General features: G+C 44.7%; 1 pseudogene; it reads left to right on the top strand.

Annotated features, from left to right (window-relative positions):
- The window catches only part of LOC109870753 (rab3 GTPase-activating protein catalytic subunit-like), an 81,355-nt pseudogene that overhangs the window by 30,116 nt on the left and 38,641 nt on the right, over positions 1-12,598 (top strand).

Raw genomic sequence — 12,598 nt, forward strand, 5'->3', positions numbered from 1 at the left:
TCTGTGAGCTTGTGTGGCCTACCACTTTGCGGCTGAGCCGTTGTTGCTCCTAGACGTTTCCACTTCACAATAACAACACTTACAGTTGACTGGACAGCTCTAGCAGAGCAGAAATTTGACAAACTGACTTGTTGGAAAGGAATCCTGTGACGGTGCCACGTTGAAAGGCACTGAGCTCTTCAGTAAGGCCATTCTACTTCCAATGTTTGTCTATGGAGACTGCATGGCTGTGTGCTCGATTTTATACACCTGTCAGCAACGGGTGAGTCTGAAATAGCTGAATCCACTAATTTGAAGGAGTGTCCACATACTTTTGTATATATAGTGTATGTTCAAATACCTACCATATCATTATCAATGGCACTGTTTAGACACATAGCCAGTCATTGTAGATTACTGCACAATCTGCACCAGTCTAACACATTGATCTATTCATTACTATATTGTAACGATCCAGTAACTCATTGTTACTGTGGTACCATAAATCACTTTAACGCAGTACCTGACGAATTCAGTACATGCACACAGTGCATATTTCATTTTTCACAGACTTGTAATAAATCATAGTTGTAATATAAAACCCCTAATTATCTTTAAAAGTCACAGATAAAGGGTTGATCTTAATAAGTATGGTAATGAGAAGAATGATGTGACACCGAGACTGACAGAATCAACTCCACAAAAGCATTAGTGCTCAGCCTCTAATTTTCAAAGGCTTTTGGGGGCAGATAGCTACTATAATACATCTTATTATAAAGGCAATGACTTCTCAAATGTGGTGACCACTACTGATTTAGCCTCTATGCTGTGAGTGTGTCTCCTCCCTCCCAACCTGCGTCCTTCCCTTCTGTGTACTCCCTCCCTTTGTCCCTCCTCCCTCCCTCCGTGTCTCCCTCCCTCCGTGTGTGTCCCCCCCTCCGTCCCTCCCTCCGTGCCCCCCCTCCGTCCCTCCCTCCGTGTCCCCCCCCCTCCGTTCCTCCCTCTCTCCCTGCTGAACCCAGAGCCCAGCTCCTGGAGTGATTTGTAGCTCCTCTCCTCTTCATCAATTATAGATGGGGCTGAAAAGTAGAGCTAATTAATGCAATGGGGTGAGGCTGACCCTCGTCAATGATTAACACGAGGCGATAGGCGGTCACTGAGGAGGGGAGAGTGTGGCTGTCTGAACTCTATCCACACACACAAAGACGACCCCGGACACACACAGACACACATAGCAGATGTTGGAAAAAGGCGAGGCGAGGATGGATGCCTTGCCTAGTTAAGAGAGCGGAACGATCATGTGCTGTGTGGAGCGGTGAGGGAGAGATGGATGAAGGGTGTAAGTGTAAAATAAATGAGTGTCAGCACTTCTTCTAGAACGGCTTCACACAGGCTCTGAGGCTGCGGTGGCTGTCTGGACCGTGCACAATCTCCATCACACACACACACACACACACAGAATTGTAATAAAAACAACAGTTGGACAATGAATGAAGATACTCCAAACTAAAATGAATCAGATATTTACTGAATTATGACACATAAAACATTTTAATGGCACAGACAAATAAAAACAGTTCGGGTATTCAATTTATTATCAGATTTCAAATTTTTTCTTAGATTATATATACATTTTGTAGTGATATGAGGTATTTGTAAAAAATATTTTGTATTAAAATAATGAAAGTTAGATGTGCCTCATTTGCATAAATATAATGGTAGACTATATATAGGGATAGATTAGCATAAAGGGGTGGAAAAGGGCTGTTAACCACCAAAAATGTGCTCTGTCCATGCCTACCTGCACTAACCTGATCTGTCTAGCCTCATTAATTACTGTTGTCACGTTCTGCTGCGTAATTCGACAAGTGTGTCAATAGCAGATCAACGCGATTGGCTCTAGATTACACCTATACTTTACAATGTTTGCAAGGTCAGATATATCACTATAATCTGAGTGTTCATTTTCGGGAAGTTACTTTCATTTCAGCTCATCTAATTTATTAAACATTTTAACTGTATTAAATTCAATTTTTTTCTATTCCACAAAAAAATAAATGTGCGTGAAAATAAAGTCATTTTTCTTCTCCTTGTGATGTAAGTGTTGGGACGATGCGTTTATTCACTGGCGAAGCTTTAGCGTTCTTATAGATGCAACGGAAAGACAATGTATTCCATTGAGCCCATTTCAGCCGTTACCGGGGTGTGTTTGGCAGGTCACTTCCGTGGTCGTAACGTTATCCGGGAAAAACTACAGGCACGAGCAAGACAGGCACAAGCAGGAGTCAAATGAAAGCAATCAATCCAGTGATGTTTAAGTGGATTTTGCACCCCTCAAACACAGGAAGTAGAGGGCAAGAAGACTGATCCTCTGGTGGGCTAGGCATGGGCGTCTCCAGACACAAACACACACACACAGACAGACAGACACACACGCTGGTGTATCATGTGGAGATTTTTGTACTTGTCTTTTCTTCATCTGTCTCTCTCCCTCTCATCCATACACCTTTCTCCAAACGTGTCTTTATCAGTCATATATCACACCCACTATCCCTTAATACACGTCTGTTTCCTCTCTTTTGTCTTTCTCTTGCTGTCTGTCCTCTCCATGACACTTTCGCTCCTCTTCTGTCTGTCTCTCTCTCTCTTCCTACATCCATCTATCGATTATCTGTATGTCTGTGCTATGTCTGTATGTCTCTGACTGAATCTCTCTCTCTCTCTCCCTACATCCATCTATCGATTATCTGTATGTCTGTGCTATGTCTGTATGTCTGTATGTCTTTGTCTGAATCTGTCTCCATCTCTCTTCCTACATCCATCTATCGATTATCTGTATGTCTGTATGTCTCTGTCTGAATCTGTCTCCATCTCTCTTCCTACATCCATCTATCGATTATCTGTATGTCTGTATGTCTCTGTCTGAATCTGTCTCCATCTCTCTTCCTACATCCATCTATCGATTATCTGTATGTCTGTATGTCTGGATGTCTCTATCTGAATCTCTCTCTCTCTCTCCCTACATCCATCTATCTGTATGTCTGTATGTCTGTATGTCTCTGTCTGAATCTGTCTCCATCTCCGCTTTTTCTTCTAGTCCCTTTCAGACATTTCCTCGCTCTCTCTCCTTCTCTAACACATTTTTCTCTTTCTCCCTATCCATCTTCCTCTCTCCTCTCACACTCCTCCTCCCTCTCTCTGTCTTTTAAACAGCAGGGATAGGGAAGGGGAAGAGTGGGGGCAGGCAGAGATAGGTGTTTTAGATTCATGGCGATGCCACTTCATTTGTAATGAGGCGGATTGGCTCCGCTCCACACTGCTCACACACACTTGCTCTGCTCGGCAGTCACACCTTCCTTCCCTGGGTTGAATTAGTCTTCAGTGGGTAAAGTGTTTGGCCGCCGCTCCTCTCCTCTTCACTATTTATACCTCCAAACTCTTCTGCGTACTAAATAGCACCCTATACCTTATATAGTGCACACATTTCACCAGGGCCCATAGGGCTCTGGTCAAAAGTAGTGTACTAAATAGGGAATACGGTTGTTGGGTGAACTATCCCTTCAAAACACAGGTATAATATGAATGATTTCATCAAACTAAGCCAAGCTCAAAGTCCTGAAAAACAGTCTAGTTTATATCAGAGCAAGAGAAGACAAATAATGAAAAGGCTTTACCACATGACTCCATATGTGTTATTTCATCGTTTTGATGTCTTCACTATTATTCTACAATGTAGAAAATAGTACAAATAAAGAAACCCTGTAATGAGTAGGTGTGTCCAAACTTTCGACTGGTACTGTATGTATGTACAGTGGGGCAAAAAACTATTTAGTCAGCCACCAATTGTGCAAGTTCTCCCACTTAAAAAGATGAGAGAGGCCTGTAATTTTCAAAACAACCACAAACAGGTACCCAAAACAACCACAAACAGGTACCCAAAACAACCACAAACAGGTACCCAAAACAACCACAAACAGGTACCCAAAACAACCACGAACAGGTACCCAAAACAACCACGAACAGGTACCCAAAACAGCCACGAACAGGTACCCAAAACAACCACGAACAGGTACCCAAAACAACAACAAACAGGTACGCAAAACAACCACAAACAGGTACCCAAAACAACCACAAAGAGGTACCCAAAACAACAACGAACAGGTACGCAAAACAACCACAAACAGGTACCCAAAACAACCCAAAAGTACCCAAAACAACCACAAACAGGTACCCAAAACAACCACAAACAGGTACCCAAAACAACCCAAAAGTACCCCAAAACAACCACAAACAGGTACCCAAAACAACCACAAACAGGTACCCAAAACAACCACAAACAGGTACCCAAAACAACCACAAACAGGTACCCAAAACAACCACGAACAGGTACCCAAAACAACCACGAACAGGTACCCAAAACAGCCACGAACAGGTACCCAAAACAACCACGAACAGGTACCCAAAACAACAACAAACAGGTACGCAAAACAACCACAAACAGGTACCCAAAACAACCACAAAGAGGTACCCAAAACAACAACGAACAGGTACGCAAAACAACCACAAACAGGTACCCAAAACAACCCAAAAGTACCCAAAACAACCACAAACAGGTACCCAAAACAACCACAAACAGGTACCCAAAACAACCCAAAAGTACCCCAAAACAACCACAAACAGGTACCCAAAACAACCACGAACAGGTACCCAAAACAACCACAAACAGATACCTAAAACAATCCAAAAGTACCCAAAACAACCACGAACAGGTACCCGAAACAACCCAAAAGTACCCCAAAACACCCATAACCAACCATAAACGGATACCCAAAAGTACCCAAAACAACCACAAAGAATCACAATGTGATAATAGTGGGGTGCCTGGTAGCCTAGCGGTTGGGCCAGTAAATTAAAGGTTGCTGGTTCAAATCCCCGGGCCGACTGTGTGAAAAATCTGCGTTCTGGTTGTTTTTGGCCACTGTTTTAGATGCTTTTGTTGTTTGGGGGTACCTGTTTGTGGTTGTTTTTGGCCACTGTTTTAGATGCTTTTGTTGTTTGGGGGTACCTGTTTGTGGTTGTTTTTGGCCACTGTTTTAGATGCTTTTGTTGTTTGGGGGTACCTGTTTGTGGTTGTTTTTGGTGCTTAGATTTTTTTTTTTGTCATTGTTTTGGGTGCCTGTTTGGGGTGATTAGTAGGACCTGGCCAGGGTGCAGAATCAGAATTCCTTTTTATTCTCTTATGAAATGAGGGACTTTTCTTTTAGCAGCTTTATCTGAACTAGTGAATCTTGTACATAACTCTCTGGGGATTGAACCTGTGTTTTCTGTGTGACTCACAAGAGCAAGGGAACTCATCAAGCAAGGGAACTCATCAAGCAAGTTCGGCCGACCCCCTCTACAGTCAGTATTTTGTGTTAATTCAAATAACCATTTGATTTATGAACCTGAGTGGCTGTGATCATGACTTGCCTTACCAGTTGTGGAACCGAGACAGACTTTAGAGAACATTGTGCAGTGTTCAGTTGCCCTTTAGGAACATGGAGACTAGACAGGAATGTGGACTGTGGACATGGCTCTACCAGACAGAAGCAGTGTTCATTAGCCAGGGCTGATGGGGGTTTGGTAGGGGGTTGTGGGTGTTCTGGCAGAGGGTTGTAGGTGCCTCAGGTGTTCCAGTGTTCCACAGGGCCCTAATGAATCTGACAAGCTGTCAGTCTGTCCTCTGTCCTGCTCAGAGTAACTGACAGGGCCAAACCTAGTGTCACAATCACACACTAATAAGTACTGTGTTGTATTTCCTGGCACATATAGTCAAATGTTTAGGGTTGGTTTCCGGCTTCCGTGTCTTGAAAAACAACACACACACACACCCCCATGCTACTTCATACATCCACTTAACCCCCTAAAACACACTGAAACTCTGAATGTTCTCTTTCCCACTCCATAGGAGCCAGCGCCCATGACAGAGGACCTGCTGGAGGAGCAGTCGGAGGTGTTGGCCAAACTGGGCACGTCAGCCGAGGGTTCCCACCTCCGCGCTCGCATGCAGAGTGCCTGTCTGCTCTCAGACATGGAGTCTTTTAAGGTGAGGACACTCACACTCACACACCCACACCCTGACAACTAGACAACTCCTCACACACCCACACTGACAACTAGACCGACAATACAGTACACACACCCTGACATTAACGCTGGCACACACACACACACACACACACACACACACACACACACACACACACACACACACACACACACACAAAGAGAGAGACACGCACACACACACACACACACACACACACACACACACACACACACACACACACAGGCACACACACAGAGAGGCACACAAACACACACACTCACTGCCACCCAGACTGGGTGAGTGGCACAGGAGCCTATTAGTGGTCTCAGACCTCTCGGTCAGTCAGTGTGTCAGACAGGGGGGGGGGGCGTTTGATTAGATTCTCACAATCTCCCTCATCTCTCACAGTGGCACAGTGGAGGGCATGCTAATTGTGTTATCAATATCAATGAAATGCTTCGTATTAGATATTATGTTGGGTGTGTCTTATTTAGCTGATGTCTGTTTTAGTACTAAATGCACTTAAAATAATTTCATTTTGGAAGTATCTCCATGTGAAGCCTCCATGGTGTTGAATAATAGTGGTTGATGTTATGTCAGTAACAGTATCAGGATTAATACATCTTACAATTTACTAGACACTCTTATCCAGAGTGACTTGCATTAGTGAGTGTATACATTTAGGTGCTTTTTCATACTGGTCCCCCGTGGGAATCGAAGGCATTGCAAAGCACCATGCTCTATAAACTGAGCCACACGGGACATAGAAAACTCAACACATACAGTACCAGTAAAAAATGTAAACACCGACTCATTCAGGGGTTTTTCTTTATTTTTTACTATTTTCTACATTGTAACATAATAGTGAAGACATCAAAACTATAAAATGACACATATGGAATCATGTAGTAACCAAAAAAGTGAGAAACAAATCAAAATATATTTGAGATTCTTCAAAGTAGCCACGCTTTGCCTTGATGACAGGTTTGCACACTCTTGGCATTCTCTCAACCAGTTTCATGAGGTAGTCACCTCGAATGCATTTCAGGTGTGCCTTGTTAAAAGTTAATTTGTGGAATTTCTTTCCTTCATGCATTTGAGCCAATCAGTTATGTTGTGACAAGATAGAGGTGTTATACAGAATATTGCCCTATTTGGTAAAAGACCAAGTCCATATTATGTCAAGAACATATCAAATAAGCAAAGAGAAATGACAGTCCATCATTACTTTAAGACATGAAGGTCAGTCGATGCGGAAAATTAAGAATGTTGAACGTTTCTTCAAGTGCAGTCTCAAAAACCATCAAGCACTATGATGAAACTGGCTCTCATGAAGACCGCCACAGGAAAGGAAGACCCAGAGTTACCTCTGCTGCAGAGGATTAGTTCATTAAAGTTACCAGCCTCAGAAATTGTAGCCAAAATAAATGCTTCACAGTATTCAAGTAACAGACACATCTCAACATCAACTGTTCAGAGGAGACTGCGTGAATCAGGCCTTCATGGTCAAATTGCTGAAAAGAAACCACTACTAAAGGACAGCAATAATAAGAAGAGACTTGCTTGGGCCAAGAAACACAAGCTATGGACATTAGACTGGTGGAAATCTGTCCTTTGGTCTGATGAGCCCGAATTTTAGATTTTTGGTTCCAACCGCTGTGTCTTTGTGAGACGCAGAGTAGGTGAACGAATTATCTACGCATGTGTGGTTCCCACGTAAAGCATGGAGGAGGAGGTGTGATGGTGTGGGGGTGCTTTGCCGGTGACACTTAACCAGCATGGCTACCACAGCATTCTGCAGCGATACACCATCCCATCTGGTTTGGGATTAGTGAGACTATAAATGCTTTGTGAGACTATAAATTGTTTTTCAACAGGACAATCACCCAAAACACACCTCTAGGCTGTGTAAAGGCTATTTGATCAAGAAGGAAAGTGATGGAGTGCTGCATCAGATAACCTGGCCTCCATAATCAGCAAACCTCAACCCAATTGAGATGGTTTGGGATGAGTTGGACCGCATAGTGAAGGAAAAGCAGCCAACAAGTTCTCAGCATATATGGGAACTCCTTCAAGACGGTTGGGAAAGCATTCCAGGTGAATCTGGTTGAGAGAATGACAAGAGTGTGCAAATCTATCATCAAGGCAAAGGGTGCCTACTCATAAAATAATTTTTGGGTTACTACATGATTCCATATGTGTTATTTCATAGTTTTGATGTATTCACTATTCACTAAACCCTTGAATGAGTAGGTGTGTCCAAACTTTTGACTGGTACTGAAAATGCTTTTGAAGATTAAAGTCAATTTCCTTCCTTTGTCATGAGGACAAATCTACAAAACAGCTCTTTACAATCCCACTATGAATGTATCTTGAATGCATTTAGCCAAGTTACATTTAATAGCTCCATTAAAGTTATAGAAACAGGCCAAAACAAGCTGAATTAATCTCTGTTGTCACCATACCACATTTTTCTGCTGAGTAGCATTCAGCCTCACCTGCTAACTTGCTGTTGGACCCAAGAGGTTCGGAACATCAGGTCACCATCTTTAAACGTCTCTGATGGGACTTCCGGCTCCACCCCCTTTGTTCCCAACGGTAACAAACGCTGACAAATAGTGTTCTGTCGGAGGGGCACAGTCGCAACTTTTTGTCGCATTACCCCGGTCTGTTTTTAACTGGCCCACTAAATGCTCTACTTTGGAGTATGTTCTTCTCAACCTCTTCTTCTTCTGTCCTCTCTGAGCTCCAACAACAGCTGACAAGAGAGGGAGGGAGGGAGAGAGGTTATAAACTAGAGGAAGAAGAATGTTGTGTACTCAGGTATAGCGATTAGTTGAGTTAGAATGGCCTCTAAATTTAGTGTGAGCTGTCTCGGGGCCGGGGCCAACCGGCTCTGTGTGCAATTGTGCTTAGCCAAGCATAATCTGGCATTTTAGCTTTAATTATCCCAGTCCCTGCCGGTGCAGAGTAGGGAGGATGGACCGCTGATGAATGGTGGGTAATATGACAGCCATGCAGCACATACCAGCCCCCTCCTCAACTCAGTGTGTTGTGCACACACACGCGGACACATGTATACAAACACACACGCGTCACATGCACACACAAACACAGACACACACTTCTTCCGCAGGGGGACATCAGCAGAGGAGAAGCCTCCTGTCTGTCTGTGTCTCTGTTTTTCCTGTCCTGGGCCCCCAGGCTACTGAGGAGAGCTCCTGTCTGTCTGTGTCTCTGTTTTTCCTGTCCTGGGCCCCCAGGCTACTGAGGAGAGCTCCTGTCTGTCTGTGCCTCTGTTTTTCCTGTCCTGGGCCCCCAGGCTACGGAGGAGAGCTCCTGTCTGTCTGTGTCTCTGTTTTTCCTGTCCTGGGCCCCCAGGCTACTGAGGAGAGCTCCTGTCTGTCTGTGTCTCTGTTTTTCCTGTCCTGGGCCCCCAGGCTACTGAGGAGAGCTCCTGTCTGTCTGTGTCTCTGTTTTTCCTGTCCTGGGCCCCCAGGCTACTGAGGAGAGCTCCTGTCTGTCTGTGTCTCTGTTTTTCCTGTCCTGGGCCCCCAGGCTACTGAGGAGAGCTCCTGTCTGTCTGTGTCTCTGTTTTTCCTGTCCTGGGCCCCCAGGCTACGGAGGAGAGCTCCTGTCTGTCTGTGCCTCTGTTTTTCCTGTCCTGGGCCCCCAGGCTACTGAGGAGAGCTCCTGTCTGTCTGTGCCTCTGTTTTTCCTGTCCTGGGCCCCCAGGCTACGGAGGAGAGCTCCTGTCTGTCTGTGTCTCTGTTTTTCCTGTCCTGGGCCCCCAGGCTACTGAGGAGAGCTCCTGTCTGTCTGTGTCTCTGTTTTTCCTGTCCTGGGCCCCCAGGCTACTGAGGAGAGCTCCTGTCTGTCTGTGCCTCTGTTTTTCCTGTCCTGGGCCCCCAGGCTACGGAGGAGAGCTCCTGTCTGTCTGTGTCTCTGTTTTTCCTGTCCTGGGCCCCCAGGCTACTGAGGAGAGCTCCTGTCTGTCTGTGTCTCTGTTTTTCCTGTCCTGGGCCCCCAGGCTACGGAGGAGAGCTCCTGTCTCAGTTATTCATGCTTTAGCCTCATTGTCATCAATCCATCTACTGTTGCTTCACTGAGATTGAGTGGTCTCCTCTGTGCCAAACTTATAGTGACTTCAGAAAGTATTCACACCGCTTGACTTGTTCCACATTTTGTTGTGTTACAGCCTGATTTTAAAATGGATTAAGTTGAGATTTTGTGTCACTGGCCTACACACAATTCCCCATAATGCCAAAGTGGAATTATGTTTTTAGATTTTTTTTACAAACTAATACAAAATAAAAACCTGAAATGTCTTGACTCAATAAGTATCCTAAAAAGTCACATAAGTTGCATGGGCATTAAAACACATTATGGAGTACCACTTTCCATATTTTCAAGCATAGTGGTGGCTGCATCATGTTATTGGTATGCTTGTAATCGTTAAGGACTAGAGAGTTTTTCAGGATAAAAACCTGGTTGTCTGCTTTTTCATCAGACACAGAGATGAATTAACCTTTCAGCAGGACAATAACCTAAAACACAAGTCCAAATCTACACTGTATTTGTTTACCAAGAACACAGTGAATGTTACTGAGTGTCCGAGTTACAGTTTTGACTTAAATCTACTTAAAAATCTAAGGCAAGACCTAAGAATTGGTTGTCTAGCAATGATCAACCACCAATTTGACAGAGCTTGAAGAATTGTGAAGAATATAATGGGAAAATGTTGCACAATCCAAAGCTCTTAGAGACTTACCCAGTAAGACTGACAGCTGGAATCGCTGCCAAAGGTTCTTCTACAAAGTAGTGACTCTGGGGTGTGAAAACTTATATAAATGAGATGTTTCTGGATTTCATTTTCAGTAAATGTGCATTACATTTCAAAAAACATGTTTTCACTTTGTCATTATGGTTATTGTGTGTAGATGGGTAAGAAGAAAACAAATATTTAATCCATTTTGAATTCAGGCTGTAACCCAACAAAAATATGGAATACGTCTAGGGGTATGAATACTTTCTGAAGGCACTGTATTGACTGTGTAGAGCTCAGAAACATAATGAAACATTGACATGCCTGCCTGTGTCTGATTCTGTGTCAGGCAGCGAATCCGGGCTGTACCCTGGAGGACTTTGTGCGGTGGTACTCCCCCAGGGACTACTTTGAGGAGGAGGTGGTGGACGAGAGCGTGGACACGGTGGTCAGGGGTGACCTGAGTGCCAGGATGAAGATCCCGGGGAACATGTGGATGGAGGCGTGGGCCACAGCCAAGACCACCCCTGCTCGCAGACCACCCCTGCTCGCCTGTTTGACGACACCAAGGAAGCTGAGAAGGTATGGACATAGGAGCATTTAGAATAGTATTGTCCATTGTAACTTAATGAACAGAGAAAGCATTGTCTAGTAGGCTGAGACGGTAGGCATCGATGAGCACCGAACAGAAGTAGGATTCACAATATATTTTACCTCTTGGGGATGTCATTCGAAAACATAATGAACAGGCAGTTAACCCACTGTTCCTAGGCCGTCATTGAAAATAAGAATTTGTTCTTAACTGACTTGCCTAGTTAAATAAAGGTAAAATAAATATAAATAAATAAATAAAGACTCTGTCTCAACCTTTAAGTCTTTACTGAAGACTCATCTCTTCAGTGGGTCATACAGTATGATTGAGTGTAGTCTGGCCCAGGAGTGTGAAGGTGAATGTAAAGGCTCTGGAGCAACGAACCTCCCTTGCTGTCTCTGCCTGGCCGCTTCCCCTCTTTCCACTGGGATTCTCTGCCTCTAACCCTACCCTATTACAGGGGCTAAGTCACTTGCTTACTGGTGCTCTTTCATGCCGTCCCTAGGAGGGGTGCGTCACTTGAGTGGGTTGAGTCACTGATGTGATCTACCTGTCTGGGTTGCCCCCCCCCCCCCCCTTGGGTTGTGCCGTGGTGGAGATCTTTGTGGGCTATACTCGTCCTTGTCTCAGGATGGTAAGTTGGTGGTTGAAGATATCCCTCTAGTGGTGTGGGGGCTGTGCTTTGGCAAAGTGGGTGGGGTTATATCCTTCCTGTTTGGCCCTGTCCGGGGGTATCATCGGATGGGGCCACAGTGTCTCCTGACCCCTCCTGTTTCAGCCTCCAGTATTTATGCTGCAGTAGTTTATGTGTCGGGGGGCTAGGGTCAGTTTGTTATATCTGGAGTACTTCTCCTGTCCTATTCGGTGTCCTGTGTGAATTTAAGTGTGCTCTCTCTAATTCTCTAATTCTCTCTTTCTTTCTCTCTCTCGGAGGACCTGAGCCCTAGGACCATGCCTCAGGACTACCTGGCATGATGACTCCTTGCTGTCCCCAGTCCACCTGGCCGTGCTGCTGCTCCAGTTTCAACTGTTCTGCCTGTGGCTATGGAATCCTGACCTGTTCACCGGATGTGCTACCTGTCCCAGACCTGCTGTTTTCAACTCTCTAGAGACAGCGGGAGTGGTAGAGATACTCTTAATGATCGGCTATGAAAAGCCAACTGACATTTACTCC

Source organism: Oncorhynchus kisutch, linkage group LG26, assembly GCF_002021735.2.
Source record: "Oncorhynchus kisutch isolate 150728-3 linkage group LG26, Okis_V2, whole genome shotgun sequence".
In the NCBI taxonomy this organism is placed as follows: Eukaryota; Metazoa; Chordata; class Actinopteri; order Salmoniformes; family Salmonidae; genus Oncorhynchus; species Oncorhynchus kisutch.